This window comes from Sturnus vulgaris, chromosome 4, assembly GCF_052056855.1.
Source record: "Sturnus vulgaris isolate bStuVul1 chromosome 4, bStuVul1.hap1, whole genome shotgun sequence".
Lineage (NCBI taxonomy): Eukaryota > Metazoa > Chordata > Aves > Passeriformes > Sturnidae > Sturnus > Sturnus vulgaris.
The window spans coordinates 42,294,956-42,315,755 of record NC_142246.1 but is presented as its reverse complement, the minus strand read 5'-3'; the positions used below and the strand labels follow the sequence as shown (position 1 = coordinate 42,315,755).

The 20,800-nt window shown below is 38.5% G+C and overlaps 1 long non-coding RNA gene across 1 annotated transcript; it reads left to right on the top strand.

Moving 5' to 3' along the window:
• Position 1: 1 nt before the first annotated feature.
• On the top strand, positions 2 to 19,042 carry LOC148223974 (uncharacterized). The gene is made up of 3 exons (XR_015803195.1): positions 2 to 646; positions 17,961 to 18,062; positions 18,630 to 19,042. It is a non-coding gene; the product is annotated as an uncharacterized LOC148223974 (long non-coding RNA).
• Positions 19,043 to 20,800: the final 1,758 nt, after the last annotated feature.

Here is a 20,800-nt window from a genome sequence, read left to right as displayed (position 1 = left end):
GCTACTCCCCGATCCCGCCCGTCGCGCGGTAACGACCGCGCCGGCGATCGCCTTCATTAGTCGGGAATGGCCTCGTGTCGCCGCAGCGCCACTTCCTCAGCCGGGCCAAAGCCGCGCTGCCAGGATTTATTATCGATGTCCCTGTCCTGCAAATAACCCGTTCCCACAAGGAGCGCATCCGTACATCCATGACACTCGTACCGGGGCTGACACATGTTTGTCGACCCCACTCTTGCAGTTAGGTAATTGTCTAAAACCTTTCTACTTGGGATGTGAGCACTTTTGTAAGAGACATATTCATTTTAGTGCTTTCTGGAATACAGCTCTCCTAGCACCTGTGTATTAGTTTAAATCAGACTTTAGACATGGAGAAATTACAGTGGCACAGAAGCTAATTACCTGGTGCTTGCACCTCCTAATACAACAATTTTTATTTTCCCAAAGAGTGGTTGTGCAATCCACACCTGGCAAGCACCAGCCCCCCAGTGGCCAGACATTTTGCCAAGGAGTGCACGTCCCTGCAGAGCTGGTGTCCTAGAAGTCATCTGTCTACTATATGGGTCACGATGAAGGCACCTGAATCCCAGAGTGCTCTGGGAATACCAATCCTGTGCATCAAAGGAGCGCCATCCACTACCATTTACAGGTACAGACATTTCTAATCTTCCTCAGTTTAAATGTTTCTGATAGCTCCTTTTCTAAAATAAGACTAGTGCTCCAGTTGTCTTAGTGATAACCAAGAACTTCTGACATGTTCTCTATACTGTGTTATATTTATATATATTAATGTTCCTTAAAATGCATTGCATTTTTGTAAGTTGCAAAGAAGAAAATCACTCTAACAAAAACGGGGAGAGAATATGTGGGACAGAGCCCAGAGCCTTAGGACTTGTTTTCCTCTTGTTTATTTATGTAGAGTTATAGTTTAAAACCAGTGCAATTATGCAAAAGCCACAACACACCTGGAGAGAAAGAGGCCCTGAGCTCTAACAAGTAACCTTGGAGATTTAAACTAACAATTATTTGTAATTAATTGTTATTTAGGTATCACCTGTAAGCAACTCCTTTCTTTGTTTACCTATATTTATTTATGGCCAAATAATGCTTGATCTGCTGACTAATCATGGCATTTGTTGAGAATTATGATTGATGAACAAATTTTTTCCTGTATTTTCTTCACATATGAAGCCTTAAATTCGAATCTGTGCTATTCCATCTCTCTGTGAAGGTGAAAAGTGAAGCTTGACATATTTGTTAAGAATTCAAAAAGGAAGAAAGAAGAAATGCATATATTCTTTAATAATGTTAGTGATTGATGTTGAGGGCTAAGTTATGTCTCTGTTACAAACCAATGAAATGCACATTTTATTAAATTCCAAGAGGTGGCAGCAAAATACTCTAAAATTGAAAAATTGATTCTTTTTCCAAATGTCCACTTTATTCTAGCTTCTTTTATATTACCGCCAACGTTTACAGGATTTTTTGAGAGACACTGTATTCATTTAGCCTTACATTGTAGAGAAGGAAGGTTTGGTTTAAATTATTGTGTTATTTACATGAGTCAGACAACGGGTCCTCATATCACCTGTATTATTAAATATTCAATGCATTGAGTTGGTTGGATGCAGGAAAAAAATATCAATGCTGTCAGCACTGAAGAACTCAAAATGTGTGAAGATGTTTTTGTCAAAACACATGAACATCAGGTCTGCATCTTCTAGTCTTACCTGAGGCAAAAGTCTCATTGAGACCCACTGAGGTGGATGGGACTTAAGGCTAAACATGAATCTAGTGCTCTAGGTATAAGAGACTTACTTAAAAAAACCCCATGCACAACAACAAAAACAATAAAAACCCACAAACAAACAAAACACAAGCCTCAACCAACCAAAAAACCCCCAAAATCCCAAACATGGAGGTTTATTGAAGACAATCATCCAGAAGATTTTTTGGTATAAAAATGAGCATTAACATCTGCTTTTAAATTAGTAACTGACTAATACATTACAAGTGTAAACTGTACAACTTTTTCTTTTGAGTAGACATGGAGCATTAAGAACAAAGCTCTAAATGATCCTGGAAATTATATTAATTTGGATAAAATAAACTTAGAGGTAACATCTGCTGACCAAATGTGTGTGAGTCTGCCATGCTCAGAGCCTTAGAAAAAGCACTTTTTAAAACAAGCATCACGATGCAGTGTGATTACCATCTGCAGGAATGATGTTATATTCAGAAAGCAGTCAAGTATGATGAGATTTTTGGATGGCTAGCTTATATGCATATAAACAACTTCTATAAGTGGTTTATTTTATCAATGTGTCTAGAGTTTGTAAGACAGGTTTTGGGATTCCTTCTGAACACATGACACATAGATTAAAAATTCTAAAATCATATATAATAAGTCATCTCAAGTCAAAATATGTAAAATCCCTTACTGGAGGGAAATATTCTGCCTGTTTTTTCTTCCCCAAGTTAAAAGTTACACTTGAAAGGATATTTAATGCCATGACAAAATCTCTGAGTTGGTATACATTCCTGTAGAAAGTGATTTTTGTGTTGATTGCCAGGGTCTTGGCTCATAAATGACTAGTCCTGTTCTTGACATCAGTGGGAATTAGACTCCATCTACAAGTGTATCTGGCTCTTTGACCTTGCACGTGTATTTGTTTAGCAGAGTAACAAGTAGCTTCAATTCTAGACAACAAAGAACTCTTCTATCTAGAGATCACCATCACAGACATTCTTAAACACAAACATTAAAAACTGTTATTCTCACAGTTTCCTCCCAGTTCATATGAAATAGTCTATTACAATGTGCCATGTTTTCCAGGGTTTTACCTGTCCTGCCACAATATACTGTTCTCCTTATGTTTGTCTTGAAATAAAACCAGAAATATAATAAACTTTGAGCATCAGATAGAAATCTCCATTGTCATCAAGTTCAGCCTCTCACTTTTACATCTTGACCTGATTTGTAAGTAGTTAGAGAAGATGCTGTCAGGGTAAGAGGGTATTCAACCTTGACTTAGTAGACTGTTGTTCTCAGGCATTCAACCAAGGAAAGTTGAATTGGATAAAATTAATACATACAAAATTATAGATGCTGAAGGGACAGACTGCAAAAATGGAGCAAAAGAAAGAAGAAACTAGGATGTATAACTTCACAATTACATCACTTATGTGGCAGTTAATGAATACATGTGCTCTTGACTGGTTAATTTGTTACTGAGCATTAGACTTAGAAGTAGCAGATGGACATAGATATCCCAAAAGAAAAAAAAAAAGTATCCTTGACTTTTAAAAGTTATTTTAGGCTTTATTTTTGTAAGCTGTCTTTTTTTGTAAATAGTACTTGATGTAATTTTAAGGAACAGCATTGGAACACAGAGGAATGAGACAGCTGTCTCAGTGTTGTGCTTGGTCATAGTAACAAGGCAATGAACTTTTCAAACAGACAAAGCTTGTTTGTGTTGATGGCAGCAGATTAGACTTCCTGTAAGGGGAGTCAGAAAATGCAAACCTTTTCATGTGGAGTCATTTTGTGTGCAAATGACTCAAGCTAGTATTGTCGCTTGTGTATGGATACATTCTTTGTAAGTCTTGCAACTGTGAGCTCCGGTTAAATAAACACCTTTGAGAGAAACCTCGCAGACCTGCAATTGCTTAAAAACATCTCTCACTCTCGAAATATCTCTAGGTCTAATGTTGTATTAATGCTGTCAGAAGAAGCCAACAGCTGTTAAGTGCTGAGTATTAACTCACTTCAGTGCTATGGCACATTCCACAGAGAGGAACCACGTTTGTCTGATATTACCTGTGCATTTGAGAAGTGTCAGATCTCCAAGCTGCTGGCACCTGAAGGATCACCAGAGAGACAGACACAGGACCACAGACTTGAATAATGTCCTGCAAACTTCCAGCCCCAAGGGATGAGAAGTCTGAAATCATAAAAATTAATCAGAGAAAATGGATGCAGTAAAAGGCCAAGTTAAATTGCTTTGTGGTTAGAAAGATTGGCTGGCTAATTCTCATTGTCAATAAAAATGTCTTCTTCTGCTCTTTACATCTATATTCCTCCCTTGTCTCCTTTTAATTTTTGGAGCTATTCTAGTTGCACTATGGCAGGAAGATTTAAAGGAGAATAAAGCTGCCAAGTCTGATTTTTCTACCATTATCCTAATGAAGATAGAGCTTTACAGTGCAAGTAGCTTCAGCAGCAAGTAAAGACGAATTATTACCTTTCTCCAGTGTGACAAAACAAAGGCCCATTGGAAGCACACTGAATGTATCACTTCATCTTTTTAGATTTACAGCTGACCATATAAGATACTATTTTTTATATCTTTTGAATTTGATTGATTTGTCTATCTGGTACACCTATAAGAACCTTCCATATCTGAGCACTTCCTAGTCTTGAAGGAAGTTATCAGCTTTCCCTGACAGACTGCTGAGACAATTACTATTCCCATTTTGTATATGTAGATAGAAGACTCAGAAGCTGTGCTAGTGACACAAAAGCATGCAAAAATTCTATGGTGGTGTAACTGAGGATTTCTATCATGCCTGTTTTGCACTAACTTATTCCCTTAACCAGTGAAGAAAATTCAGACATCACATGATAACTTGTACCCATTAGAGGCAGTGATGCAGAAGAAGCAGAACAATCTCAAAAACATCTGTGGTACTTCAGTGCTTCATAAAAGGTTTAAGCATTTACTAACAGCTGCCCTTTGTGGTTCTCTTTTTTTAGTAAAAGAACTGTTGGAGAGCAATTCCTTTTCAGCTTACACTAGAGACAAGGCATGATTCTAAGAAAACATAGCAGAAAAAGCTATAGCATCAGACCAACACTTGAACAAATATATAGACAAGTGTAGCATCTAGCTGGGCATTTTCTATTTTTTCTTTGGCTCATAAATGGGTAGGTCACTATTATGTTGTATATAGGAGCCCTGGTTTCCATAGCTTCAGATGTACTGTACTCAGCTGCACCTTTAAAGAGAATGGTGTTAAGGGAGCACACTTACATACCTTTTTCCCCTTTCTAGGCCATCCAACAGGTCCACTGCTCAGGGCCAGGGCTGCAGGTTTAGCTTGACACTGGTAACACCAGAGAAACCTGCAAAACACAAGCTCCAGATTTTGTGGAGCTCCTATGGGGACCATTTGGATATTTTTATTGTGGATTAAGGACTATATTGACTTTCCCATTATTAGTATTTCTGTGTACTCTTATGTCATCTCTGCGTACTCTTATGTCATCTCTGCAAGGGCTATGGAAAGAACATTTCATTCAGAATTGTGAATGGAAAGCGTTGATTAATCCCAGCACTTGGAAACAAATAATCCAAGTTATTATCTGGAACATTAAATCAGACCCTGTATTTGCAAAGGAAGCTTAACAGTTCATCTTTTCTTGTTCTCCATGTTTCCTTCCTTCCGTCTTGTGACTTAGTTTATAGCCCTTGCAACTGATTTGAAATTTTGCAGCTGCTGAGATGACTTGGCTTCAGTTTAACATCAAATGTCATCAGCCCAAATCTGGGCTTTGTGTGATCTTTCTTTCCATTTCCTATTTCTTTTCGAATTGATTAGTTGCCAGTTTAGAGGATTATCTAAAGCTACCCTATGACTGGTTCTCTGTGCCAGGGCTCTTCAACCTGTTTTGTCAGAGGAAAAGCCTGAACAAAAACTAATGGGCATGCCAAAAACATGTCAAAGGTGGGAGAGGGTCTGAGTATCAAAACTCTCTCAAGCGGGTGTAGTGCAGGAGGGAGTCAGAGAGAAAGAGGCATCATCCTAGTGCAGAAAGCAGCTGGGCTGGACATAGTGAGGAGGAGACACTGCAGAGGGTTGAAAAGGGATAACTGAACTTTTGTGTCAGAGTAGTTTTGACTGTGTACTCCAGGAATGGTGCCTCCTCTAAGTATATTTTGTACACACATAGTGTGAAATGGCGTTTTCAGTTACATAGGTCCTCCCAGGCTGTTTAAGGAAGTGTGAAGGAGAGCTGTTCAGCTTCAGGACTGTAGGATCAGGCAAACAGCTGTGCTGTTTCCATTCCTGAACTAAACTCAGCTATAGTGCTGGTATCGCTTGCCACCAATACCTCTTGGTTTGAAAGACAGGTATCTGCTAAGAAACCCCCCTCTCTCCAATTTATTATAATTTTGAAATTAAGGGGCTCTCAGGCAAAGATAATAAGATATTACTGAATAACAGTTCTTTACTTATATATATAAAAACAAGGCAAACAAAAACAACAACTACGAAAGTAACAACAAACAGAGCAGGAACCCAGCAACACTTCTTTCTGTTGTGGACACCCTTCCTCTGTGGTGTAATCACCGTCCCAGCTGTCAGGCAGCGCCGGCCAGCTCCCAGTGAGTGGGGAGGAGGTGCGGTGATCCCACGTGGCTGGAGGGGCGCTGGGAGCGATGGCGACTGGGCCCAGATGGGAGGGGATGGAGGAGAGATGCTGCTTACGGATCTTGGGACAGTGTCAGTCCCGATGCTCCAACAGGATGCTTAGAGTTGGCAGGAGATGCAGGAGAGCGTCTGAGCAGGGTGATGTGGGGTCCCACAACCGAGGAAAGGCAGCTCCTGGCATTGGGATGGTGGGAGCGAGGTTTTCCAGCGACCATTCTTCTCTGAGCCAAACAAGTGAGCGAGAGAGAGAGAGATTGCAGCTGCCCCCACCTCTTCTTTTTCTGCCCCCGATCTTGTGATGTTCTCCCTCTCCCCCTACCCCTTGCCCCTGGCCCGTGCAAGAGAAACTGTCACTAGCCATCCGTGCTAGGATGTAACCAACAAATTCTTAGCATGACAATGAGGAAAATTCTACAGAAAGAAAAAGGGAAAAAGCCAACCCCCATCAACCTCATGCCATTGAGATATGTTCTAAATATCTGAGACATTTAGAGGCATGCAAACATTTCTATGTACAAACCTAACACACTGAAGCACTGTAGAAAAAGATTAATACTTGAAAATGTTATTTAAAAACCGGTTCTGGACGATCAATTGTAGCATGGACTTTCATCACCTGTTTAATCTTTTTCTTAGTTTCAATGCTTGAAACTTTAAAGGGACAGTGACTGATGCCGAATCACAGAATCCCAGAATGGTTTGGATTAGAAGGGTCCTGAAAGATCATCTCGTTCTAATGCCTTGTCTCTGGGCAAGGACATCTCCTACTAGACCAGGCAACTCAATGCCCCATCCAACCCAGCCTTGAACACTTCTGGCACATGGGGTTTCCACAAGTTCTCTGGGCAACCCTTTGTTAAAGTTAAAACATATTATTTAAATCAAGGTGTTAAAAAGTTACTTACAACCTCACAAGAAGCCCATACATATGTGCATGCATGTTTATGCTACAAAATCTACTTGAGCACATTAGGTGCTCACCTGTCATCTTAGTCACTGTCTGTGTTGAAAACAGGAATACTTCATGAGAGGAACCAGCATGATCCTGTTAATCTATTGCCTATGAATTACCCATAGCACAGCAACTGCACTTCCATCAATGCCATTTTCAGAAGTTATAGTCCTGTAACATTGGCAAGCTTTAGAATGCAAAATTAACAGTCAGCATAAACAAAGCAAAATGTATTTACCCAGCTGCTGAGAATCTTTTCCTGTTAATAGAGCTGTGAGCTATGAAAGCTATTCCATGACAAAATACAGCTGGGAACTGCATTTTGTCTTGTATCAAAACATTTTTTATGTGTAGATGAATAATGGAAAGCAGATAAGAAAGTGATCACATGCTGATATTTTTATGCTTTTGTGAGAAATGACACCCACTTTTTAAAATTTCAAAGGTTTATTAAACCTTAACAAAATACAACAGAAGAATGAATAAGGAAAAATTACAGCACTGGGAGTTTTTATGACTGGCACCCACACGCGCAACTGCAAAATGGCTGCTTGCACTTTTATACTCCTGGCATTGCATCAGTCAACCCTGGCCCCTCCCAAAGTCTGTCAGTCAACTTCTTCTTCACCATCCATTGGTGGAGACTACTTTCTTGCAACTTGATTGGAGGTCAGGTGTTGCCATGCACTGCCTCCTAGTAACAAACGTACCCTCCTCCCAAATGCCCTGACTACCAAGGCTGTCCAGTGGCAACAATACAAAGGGAAGAGGAAAGAGGACTGTGGGGAGAGCAAATCACAGTAACATAACTATACATCAGGAAAACTTCTCTTAACATACACATAATATTCATCCCTTAATTGCAAGAGCCAACCATTGCATTACTCATCTATAACACAGTTTTTCACAGTTTAAATGTTTAATAAAAATTCTTTTTGCTAATGATGTGAGACCCATTTGCATTACAGCAAATTGATAAATGGATTGCGCAGTGCTTATCTTAGACATTATTGTTGCCTCCTTTTCTCTTCTGTTTGGTTGGGGTTTTTTTCAAACACATGGCTATTTACCTCATAATTTGTGTAAAATAAGTCAACTGTATATCCTGATCATCTAGGGAAACATCATGCAACTCGTCCACTGCTAATTAGCACAATTCACTTCACACTGACAGATGCTGATGGCTTACTGCACAGGAGTGCCTGGTATAGATCTAGTGGGATTTTCTCTAGGATTACCTACTTAGTTTTGTTTCTCATTTTCTCGTTAAAGTCACAAAGAGATCCTTGGGAATCAGTGGGAATCTGCCAAAACCAGTCTTATATTCTTCTTGTTCTAATTTGTGTGACCTGCTCCTGGAAGAATGCCCTTTTAAAAGTCCTGGTTTTCTTTAATTTTTTTTTTTTTTCATCCAGTCAATGTTCAGGTCACTGAAGAGCAGGGAAAAAAAAAAAAAAAAAAAAAAAAAAAAAGAGAAGTCTCCAGCAATACAGTGTCCATTATACATGCTTAAGCAAACTGGATTCAGTACCATGGCAGGCAGTGCCTTTAATATATGCTAATCCATGCTTTCCAGATATTCACTGGGTATTCACAGTGTGATATTCACTCCAGATGTTCAGTGGTGGCCTAATTCTGCACCACTCGTATTAGCAGCAGAACTATAATGATCTTTGAAAGAGCAATGCTGATGGTTTTTCTAATTCCTTACTGCTGCATTATCTCAGTGAGAACACTCTTCAGGTATTGAGCTCCTGTCTTTTATCTGTGTCTTAGTGCTGTGTAATAAATGGCTTTAGCCAGGTCTGGATTTAGCACAGCAAAGCTGTTAAGTGAGCACAGAAAGGTGCTAAGTGAGCCTCCATAAAGGTGTCAAAGGGTGCCCTTGCACAATTCAGTTCCTCCTCTGCATGCTATCATAGCTGGCTTTAATCTTACCTAATACGGATAAAAACACTGATGGATTCTGGGCTTCAGAGACTTCCCTGTGTATCGTACGAATCCTGTTGATAGCAATGTATATGCATTGCTGACCTCTGCTAAATGTGTAGCTGGCTGTCTAGAGGAAGCTACTCTGTGCTTCCTTCAAATTAAACATGTAGAAAAAAAATCCAGAAAGGTACTTAAACCTCTAAATCAATGGAGTAAAGCACCTGAGTATGATTGCAAGTGGGAGAATGGAGTGATTGTGTTTTGTTCCTTTGGACTGAGACTAAATGCATTAGTTTGAATAAAGCTGGGGTAATCCTGTGTCCTGGGGTACAATGCAAAAATGTGTATTCTATCACCATCTGTTAAAATGTGGGAGGGGTGGTGATCCTTATCTCTGTGGGAGATATCCTCTGCTGATGTGCCATCTGATAAGATCAGGGGGATGATCATCTTTATCTTTTCACAACCCATCCTTCCTCCAGAAGATATATTCTGTTAATGGGCCATTAAGTCCTATTGTGTGACTGATAAGATTACATCATCCCATTGGGAGATGCCCCAGCCAGGGGCAGGAGCCAAGCCTTTCCTACCTAGATAAAAAACTGGGGTTTGGGACGTGAAGGCAGTCCTTTCCACTGGATCCCAGAGAGAAGTTGGACCTTTTCCACATCATCGCTGAACCTTCGGAGGAAAACTGCACCTTCTACAGGAGCACTGCTTCAACTGAACCACATCTGTCATCCAGGAGGACTGCAGCCACCATTTATACGGACTGCTACCAACACCCTGACTGACAGGGTGTCAGGTTGTATTCTGACTCTGTCGGTGGTTTTTCTTTTGTATTATTGCATGTATTTTACTTTTTTCTCTTTTTTCTTATTAAATTGTATTACTGACTTGGAGTCTCTCACTAGTTTTGCTTTTCAAACCAACACATCCTGCAATGAATGCCTTGTAATGAGAATCCTCCCTCAAAGTTATGATGCCACCCTACTTACTCCAGAGAAATAATAGCCAAATAGAGAGAAACAAAGATAAACAACAAAATAGACAATTAGATGTGAGTTCCCAATCTTCAAAGCGGGAAAAGAAAAGCTGGTTGGTCCTGATTTTATTTTCAGATGGTGCCTCATAATAATAGTACTAGTGTCATTATAGGGAATTTCACTTGTTCAGAGTGTTGCCATTAATGAGTGATTCTTACAAACCCCCAAGTGAAGTAGCAGCAAATAGCACCTGGCTTTTAAATAAGGGTAAATGAAACTTGCAGCAGAATCCTGTGATGAATATTTATAAACTGTCTAGTACAATACTTAGCCTCAGAAATACAATCCACACTGACTGATGTTTCTTTATTGTAGTGTTTAATTTCTGCATGAAAATGCTTACTACTGGCCAACAGAAAAAAAATCTGGTGTGACACCCATTTTTGCGAGTGGATGCTACAAGCTAGTGATCATTGCAATTGTTGAAACTAATCTTTCCGTGTAAATCTTCAATCAGCCTTGCTTGCACATATGGAAGTGACTGAACCACTTCTATGCTGTAGGTTCTTTTGTGTGCATTGGGTGTATAGGCTTTTGTCATAGCTTCTGTTCTTGGAAATTTTAGTGTTACCTCCAGGAGAAGTTTCTCTTTGAAAGATTATTTGCATATTTTTCCCTCTGTCTTTGTTTCTCTCTCTGATATACACATACATAATCATGTGTATATATATTATTTTTTGTAAGATTCCTGTGTCTATAGGTTACCAAATGCCCATTATAGTACACATATAAGATACAGGATACAATACATACACCAGCCTCTGTAACAGAAATTATACTTGCAATACTGCTATGCTGCTGTATCATGCTGTATACACTGGTTTTGCACAGATAAGTGAATGGGCTTTTGCAGTATTATGTGTTGAGCTAATGCTCTCATTCTAATACACACTTCTTTGGGTGGTGATTTAGTCCTATGGCTATGAATTTTTGTGAAATGGACTTTAAAAAAAATTTACATCTTCTTATCCTAAGATCAACAATTCTTACATTTGATATTATTTTGTTGTAACAGAAGAATCTACACAAAAAGACCTACAGCTGTTAATTTGCAGATGTGAGAATTCAGCAGTGCAAAGCTTGATTTATTTGGTTGCCCAGTGCTATGTTCTATAATTAATTTTGTCTTCCTTTCACATAGAACAAAAAAAAAATAACATGTTCCATGGGGAATCATCCAAGTGTGTCAGATTTAATACTCAAGTCTCTTTTAATTTAATTTTTCTCCTAAACCCTATATTACTTAGCATCTCTCACTTACTTAGAAAGATTTGCCAAGGTAGAATATATTTTTGAAGGGTAGATACGTGTACTTAGAAACCAAGTTTCAGATATCCAGATTCTTTCTCCTGTCTTTTCATGGAGTGAGAAAAGAGAGAATGGTGTGCTAACAGTTCTGGTAATGTCCACAGTCTTTAAAGTTATATGGAGGTGATGCCTATTAAGGAGGACTGGTGAAATATACATGCAGTTCAAAGGCTGCAGGTTTTGGCAGGTATCAGTGCTGTCTTAGGCTGAGGATAATCAAATATAAATTATGTAGACCCTGCTGTCCTTAATTTTTTAGCAAATGCCTAAGTAAACATTCTTTCAGAATCTGTGATGAAGTCTTTGAACAAATATAATATTTCTCTAGCTTAGAGATGGTAACCAGGTTAAGAAAGGAACTAGATTGTAAAATCTTGGTCTTGCACCTGAAAGGGACCACTCAGGTTTACACAATTGCTATAAAAACATACCCAGCATCTAAGCAAACATTCATTTCTTCATTAACCATGACAACAGAGTGTCTCCCAAGTTGTCTCCAAAAAGCAGAGATCCCAGTTACTAGAGGAAGCCTCTAAGTAAACTTTCTGAGAGAGTTAGAAAAGGCTTTCTTTAAAAAAAAAAAGCAAATTTTGGAGCTGGTTAGCACTTAAAACAAAATGGAGGCATTATTTAATCAATTTCTCAAATAACCTGTAATTAAGGTAATATTCTGACAAGTACATTTTCGCTGCTGACTATCACATTACTGGTAATTGGCTGTGATCCACAGAGAAACCAAGTATATGCAAGTCATAATTGCTTCAGCTTCTTTTATTCTGAACTGAAATGATGGACCAGAACTGATTTTCCACCACATGACAAGATGCAGCTGATGAACCAGAACTTTACCTGTAGTAAATAATAACACTGTTTTTACTAATCAGCGAAGTCTAAAAAGTCCAAATTTGCTGGTCTTACTGACTTTTCGCAAATTTAGGTATCTGCCCCTACACCACAGCATGTCAGAGTGTATTACTGAGATCTTATGAACCTAAGAACAGATCCCTTGCCATAACAGACAGACATTTCCACTGTTGCCTTCATGCAGGGTTTTAGGTCTTTCACCCAGCAATGTCCTTCCTTTTTTTCTTATTAAGCTTGGCTTTTCCTCCAGGAACTAAACTTCAGAGACATTAAAGAAGTCATGCCTTTGTAGAATTAATCAGATACATTTGATTATATGCTGCTGCCTTTCCAAATTCATGACAAGTTTTTAACTTGTATTTTGTTTTAAAAATCAAGTCCCTCAACACACTTTACAACTCTTTCATTAAAGAAACACACACACATATACAATAACACTTCTCAAATCTTTTGGATTTTTGTTAATTGACTTTCTTTCCACCTGTTACACAAGATTGCTGTGCAGTATATTCATGAGTAGTATTTCTTTGCAGAATGGCCTTCTTAAGAAATACACACAGAGACTTGAAGGAAGGAATGCATCATTCTTTAAAAACATCCTCAGAGTAAAACTATTTCTGGATTTAGAGTGTGTGGAATGGAACCACTTAGTCTATCTCTTTAACAACTAAAGTTTTGTTTAATTCCATTCTATTTCTACTTGCAAAACTTAATATTGGATCTTGGTCTGATTTTCCATTTTCATCTTTATTGTGGACCTATGTGGGTAACAAGGGAGTTCGGACAAGTTGTGATCCAGGTACTCCTGTGAATTTTAATATTTCACTAGTTGAACACTTTTCACTACTGTCCGTGTCATTTACTACAGTTGAGGTAATAAAATTTTATGATTATCCATTTCTATATCAGAGGTTTGTCTACTTCAACATCCCATGTCAGCACCAAAAGAACATGGCAAGCCTGTAAGTGGTATTTCCGTAGACAGTTTTCTCATCCTATAGCTGTGTGTTGCTCAAGTTCCTGAGTTATGAGTAACAGCTTATTTATATTTATTTGTATTTAATAGCCCTCAGTATTCTTGTGCTAATGATCTGTGTGTGGAGTGACTCTTGGTGGGCGACTCCACACTGATCTTTTGGATGTTGCTGTATACACCGAATGCACTTTCACTGGGAAGGGAGCAAGTCATTGTGAAAGTTTAGAAGAACAGAAGCATTTCTTGCTGATACCCACAGAGAACTAGGGAAAGTTTTCCCTTAAAAGTATTATTAAATACACTGTGATTTAAGCACATTTCCCATTTATTCTGTACTACCTCTAGAAGTTCATTTTACTGTTTCAATTTTAAAAATACATAGTTGAATTTCAGCAGCTATCTAGTAAAGTAGTTGCAAACAGAAGGAAAAGATCCCAAACAGGACTGAAAACTCAGGACAAAAAATCAATACCTTGCTTTTTCAAATACTTTTGAAATTTTTCCTATAAAGGGTTTTTATTTCAATGTGATCACAAACAATTGAAATGGAAGACCCATATGAGCATGAGAAACAGAAATGAGTTTTTTTCCAGACAGAAATTCCTCTACTTACTCCAGATATAGACAATTCCATATATATCTTCCTCTGTTGTGATCTGTCCTTACACATTTTGCTTTAATCCACGAATTATAGCATCTAAACCTTCTCACATGGAATGCAGTGAGACAAAGGTCTAATGGCAATGAGATCCTTACTGAGCATTCCTGATCCCTGCTCAGATGCAAATCACTAAACCACACTTGTGAGAAATGTTGATATTTTATTTTTGGCCACTGGAAACTTGTAGTTTTAGTTGTGCGGTTTGTTTTGGTTTGTCTTGGTTTTTGTTTTTTTGTTGGTTTGGTTTTTTGTGGGTTTTTTGTTTTGGTTTGGTTTTTTGTTTGTTGGTTTGGTTGGTTTTTTTGTGTTTTTTTTTTTTCTTTGTGGGATTTTTGCTCATTGTAAACATGCCAACAGTTTGTTGGCTCTGAATGGTAAGGAGTTAAAGATGCATCACTCAGCTTTGCTGTCTCATCCATTGGTGAAACAACCTTTGAAATTTCAAATGATGGAGAAGCTTGTCTTCCTACCCTAAGTCCTCTTGCAAGAGCTAAATACTATCGCTTACAAACACCAGTCACCCAGACTGCTTTTCATCAATTTGCAATTAAGTAATTAGCAATCAGTAAGGTGTTGCTGCTCTCCAGCCTGAGAGCAGCTAGGGAAGACTATTCCTGCCTTCCAGCTGCTTCAGGAAAGGCCACCTGCTGCGCTGTAATTCTCCCAGGAGTTATCGCTCTACCTCAGAGGCACTGCATGGAGGAAAATGCTGTGTTGCACTCAGTCTCAAACTGTGTCTTCTCCTCCTGTCCATCTGTGCTGGGGGCCTGCAGCAAACCTGCAGAGCCTTTTCCTCGATGTGCAGCAAACAATTGCATAAATGGCTGATAAGGTAGGAATCCTTTTGTGGCCTAATCTGTTAATTAGAATCATTAATTGTAGAGCTACTGATTAATTAATTGGTAGTGATCTGGCAAAGCAGAATTCATTCTCCAGCTAAGATTTTATGACAAAGATTCTGATTGATGAAATCAGAATAATCTCTTACAATTCACAAAGCATCAATTCTCTCAGTTAATAAAATACATGTAAACTGTGAATATCACTGCAAATATAAAGTGTTGTCTGTATTATCACTGCAAATATAAAGCGGTGTCTGCATTACTATCTTTAAAATGTTGTATTAGAAAGTTTTTCATGTTAGCTGTTTCACCAATAATCATCCTGGGTCATTTATACTAATGCTGTCACCACTTCTTTATTAGCTGATGTCTTTTACTGTATGTCACGATCTGCTGTTAATACAGACGGGACTCGTGATGGTTCATTTCGATCTCAATGGGTGCGAAAGACAACAACAAGGGGACAAGTCAATTTGCTTAAAGCAGAAATGCACTTTTATTGAGTGCCAATAACTCCGTTTTGCAATAGAGGGAGAGTTAAAGGAAACAAAATAAAGAGAGAGAGAGAGAGAGAGAGAGAAAGGGGGGAATGGGGAATAGCTACCAACAGACGAGATGGATGTCCTCGTTGTCTGGCCCAATAGACTCCAGTGCCCTCGTGGTCCCAGCCAATAGATGTGTCTTCTGTGGGGAGATCTCAAAGGCTTCTCCAGAGGGTCGCTTTCTTATAGGCCTTTTCCAAAGTGACTGGCATCCAGCCAAGAGGTGGGGAGATTTATGGGCCATTGTGAGGTGCTCCAAGACAGAACATGCAGTGGCGCTCCGAGAAGCAGCTGTAGGTGCAGTACCTGTTCGAAGGCACTGTACTGTGCAGCAACAAACAGTCATTTGGCCAGCATCCACCTTGGCCAGGCCAGAACTCCTGTCCTGAAGTGGGTGGGGGGTCCTTGCGATAGCCTCTATCCTTGCGACAGTCGTGAGGCATATGAGGGAAACTCAGGACTGACTCTTACACTGTAATTCCCTAATTTCTATTCCTTAATAAGAAATTTCCATCTTTCTTATAAACTATACAAAAAAATACGGCTCTAATTGACACCAGTATCAGGCTGCTATTACTGTTATGATGCTAATTTCCACAGGGAATCTCTCCATTTGTTTTTATTTTCATTGTACTCCCAGATTTTAGTCTAATTTTACTCCTGAAATTCTGGCAAAAATCCAAGACTCTAGGATTTTTCAAGAACATGGAACCTGAAAGCTCAGTGCTAAGGGTCTTAGACATTGCTCTTGTGTTTGCACAAAACTTTTAAGCCTTGTTGTGTATTACTCAATGTTTTTGTTAAGCTGCTTGGCCTTGTCCATACTGAACCCCACATTCAGCAGTCAGACTTTGGGGGTTTATAAGTGCTAACAACTGGGGACTAATATTAAATATGATCTCTATGAGAAGGGACAATGGTTAATTGATCTTAACAAAGGTGATAAAAGATAGCTGAAAAACTTAGAATTATTCGAGTAAACTCTCTTGTGTGTTTTAAAAAGTATTTGGAAGAGTGTTTAGTAATTGATATAATTTTAAAGTATCAGAGGACAATCATGTTTATGATCTATTTTCTATTTCAATCTGATCTAACATCAACCTGGCCTAACTTGGATGCTGGATCATTTTTTGAGCAGCTGATGGACTATATAGCTTCTGGGAGTCCCTTCTAATCTTAATTATTGCTTTATACTACCCATTTTGATTTTGCATGAATATGATAGCATTAATTGCATTAAGCCTTTTTGTGATGAAGAGTAGTCTGAGCTCAAAGTTGAAGACAAGCAAGTATTATTGCTACAACAAAAGATGACACCTTTTGCTCCACTAAATCTTTTGTTCTGCTAAAAAATAGGGCCATTTTTATGATCTGTTCACTTTGAAGCTTATCTCATGATTGTGAGCCAAAGATCTGTGGAAGAAATGAACACTGACATGAACAAGGATGACAGGGTCATGCGTCCTGACAGGTTTTTGCAATTGTAGTTCTTTTCTTTGTGGATAAGTATGTGCAAACCAACTCTGTTTTCTGCATGTCTGGCCATTATTTAAAAGTATTTGATTTTTTTTCTCAGAAAAAGTCAGATTGTAGATGGTCAAAAGATTCATACTGAATGCTCACGGTTTATGGCATGTGAGTGGTCAGTCATATAAGAGGGGGCAGATTCTGCTCCCCAGAAGAAAGTATCTCCATTTTCTCTATACTGAGATTACTGGTTACTTTTTGATCTATTTAAGCACCTCTTTAGACATTCTTAAAAGCACTTTCAAGAAAATATTATCAACACTTCTTTGTGTATTTAGGCTCAGCTCCATAAGCTGAACATCTGCAGCTCTTTGCAGTAAAAGTCTTTAATACCATTGTCCTCCAGAAAGATATACAATTTATGTCATGACTGCAATGGGTGTCTGTACTTTAATCTTCTTGTTGAGTTTATGGTTCACATAGAATAAGTAACAGACAAATACAAGCATGTCAGACACGAACGGTTTATGAGAAAAGCAAAACCTTTAACAACATTGCACTCACTTGAGCGAACATCATAAAAGAAAAAATATCTAGTACATAGAATACTATTAATAGAATTGAAAACAGAAATGTTTAAAGCATATTTAAGTGCCAGTTTCCAAGATCTGTTTATATCAACATTATCCATGCCTTTTTATGTCTGGTATTTCACTTGAATCTTCTTTAGAGATTTTGCTGCATGCTGCAGATTACACTAAGAAGGCACTGAGGGTTAAAAACTTCCTCAGCTGCTTTTCTCTTCTCCTAACATTTTGCATGTAATATGATTGGGAAGTTTGATGCTATCTTTGTGCTTTAACTGAGAAACCACATGATTTTTCCTAAGACCTTTATTTTCAGAGCCCTACTACAAGTTTATTTCTTTTCTTTTCCAGGGTATTAATTTTGATTCTCCTTTTAATGGAGAAAATACAAGAGTAAAGAGGTGACTTTTTGGGTACAGAAGAAACATGGAATCACTCCTCCAAAGGTAAAGGGTGAGTCAAATTCGCAAACTGTGAGTGAATCTATGTGCCTTTGTAGGTTTTGGAGAGGAAGAGGAGAATTTCAGGGTGGGGACCAGGACTAGAGATGGACTTTTTTCTCATGACAAAATAAGAGTATGGAAAGGATACATGCTTAGTAGCAAAAGCATGGAAATTCTCTTTGCTCCCACACTCTACATATGAAAGAAACCTAAGGAAAGCTCAGATCTGCACCTCAATGGACAAATCAAGTGCTGTGATATTTACTTTTTGAATGCTCAGCTACTGATGGATATGCTTGCTAGTATTTTTGAGAGTGTATCTAAGAGCCATGTGTGTAGAATACAATCCAAGGAAACATAAAATTATTTTTGGCGGAGCTCATTGTGGTCTGATGTATGCACAAAAAAATAAATCTTAATAAATCTTGCATTAATAAATAGACTATGTGATTGATTCTTAAAAGTTACATGATAAATTAAATAGCATTATCTGATTTGGAATTGCTCCTGATGGAGGAGGTGGTATTTGTGTACAGGTGCTTGGACTTTTTTTTATATTGAGTTTTTGTCCTGAAAGGTTCCTACAGACATTTTGGGGGAAAAAATTGAGACTAGAGGAGAGGAAAATTGATATATTTTCAAGAAAAAATTGGGAGCACAGGTGAGTAATCACCGGTTTAATGGCAAAAGTATCTATTTCAGAACATCTGTATAAACTTAAGTGAAAATGGACCAGCTGGAAAAAATTAAAACAGCATGAATCATACATCCAAAAGGTCACTGATGTAAAAATAGACATTCTAAGAAAAAGATTAAAAAGTGTGTATGCAATGTAAAATTGTAAAGCAAAAATTAAAATCCTTCTAAACATTCTAAACTTAGGACATTAATTAATTTGAAAGTAATTTGGGAAGAGGCAGAAAGCCACCCTGTGATGTCACTTTCATTATATGGAACATAGCTAAGGAGATAAAAGAAGATCATGCAGAGCCCAGGAGAAGATTAAGCCTCTTTATCTCTCTGTGGGAGGGAGTAAAGCATAAATACAGGTAGTATTTCCTGTTCAGAGAAGACGCAGGAACTCCAAATGACTGAGTTTTAATGTGCACTTGTATCACTGAAGTGCGCTGAAGCATAATAGGAGATGCACACAGGTGCTGAGGTGACATTAAGTCACCCCAGTCAGTCAAAATTAGAAAGCTAACAAGTAAAACCAAGTCCTTCTTCTTAATAAAGTTCCAAATATAAATTTTGGAAGCAAAAGGAACAAAACAAAGTTCTCTTGGATGCTGTACCTTCTTGACACAGCTTAACAACAAGGTGAAAATAAAGTATAGGTAGGAAAGAAAATTCTGTGCAGGTATTTTTGAAGTCAAAGCCTTATTAGCTGACCCAATATTCTTATTAGCAAAGCCTAGAGATGTTCCTGAAGCAGATTGTACAGCATTTTGTCAGAAGTGGCTTGTATGTATGTGCATACCAGAAATTTCAAAAGAACACTAATTTACCTTTCTTTTTCGTGTGTAAAATCTCATCAAGCACTGGCAGAAGCAAAGACTGAGATGCCATTTGCTGGCTGAATAAAGATTGGACACAGGGCTCACAGGGAAATGACACGTGCATTGTCCCATAGAACTTTTCCTAGAAAATAAAGCTCTTGTTTAATTTTATGAGTAAACAACCCCTCATTTTCTTAGCCCTCCAATTACAGCAAAAGGGGAAGATGGGCTCACACTAAGCTTTTGTCAGTAATATGCCATTAAATTAAAGGGAATATGACTGATTTGCACTAATACCTTTAGCAGGCCCAAAATATTTACAGAAAGGTTTGATAATTTTTCTCCTATCTGACAGTTGCCTTGGGTCTGTTAAAAGCTCATGTATATGCATCTCCCTCTCTACGACTCCTTTCTTTGCACCTCATAATATCATGTTGTGGGGGCACCTTCTGTGTAATACCATGTCTTGGTTTGAAAGACAGGTGTTAGCTAAGGAAGGCAGAAGCCTCTCTTGAAATGGACAATGTAAACCCCCTCCCTCCAAATTAATAAAATTTTGAAATTAAGGAGCTCTCAGGCAAAAATCTGGGAATTTGGAACAACAGTTCTTTGCTAGGAAAAATTAAAAAAAATACTGTAATACAGAAAACCCCAAACTCAAAACACTGACAGAGTCAGAATACAACCTGACACTGCGTCAGTAAGGGTGTTAGTAGAAGTCAGATTAAATGGTGGCTGCAGTCCCCCTGGAGTGAGAGATGTGGTTCAGTTGATGCAATGTCCTGGAGAAGGATGCAGTTTTCCTCTGATGGTTTAGTGATGATGTGGAAGGATTTGGTTTTCCTCTGGAATCTAGTGGAAAAAGGCTGCCTTGGTGTTCCAAATCTCAGATTTTATTTAGATGGGAAGTGCTTGGCTCCTTCCCCTCGGTGGAGCATCTCCCAATGAAATGATGTAATTTTATCAGTCATGCAGTGGGACTCAATGGCCCATTAACAGAAGATATCTTCCGCAAGGAAGGATAGATTGTGGAAAAGATAAAGAACACTGCACCACCTGGTTTTAACAGATGGTCCATTAGAAGAAGATACCTCCCACGGAGATAAGGATCACTGCCCCACTTGGTTTCAACATATGATGATAGAATACATACTTTTGGTCACATCCTGTATTGCAACCCAAGACATATCACTTCTTAATTGCAAAAGTCCTAAAATGGGTTTATTGAGTTTCTCTTGTTTCTTGGAGT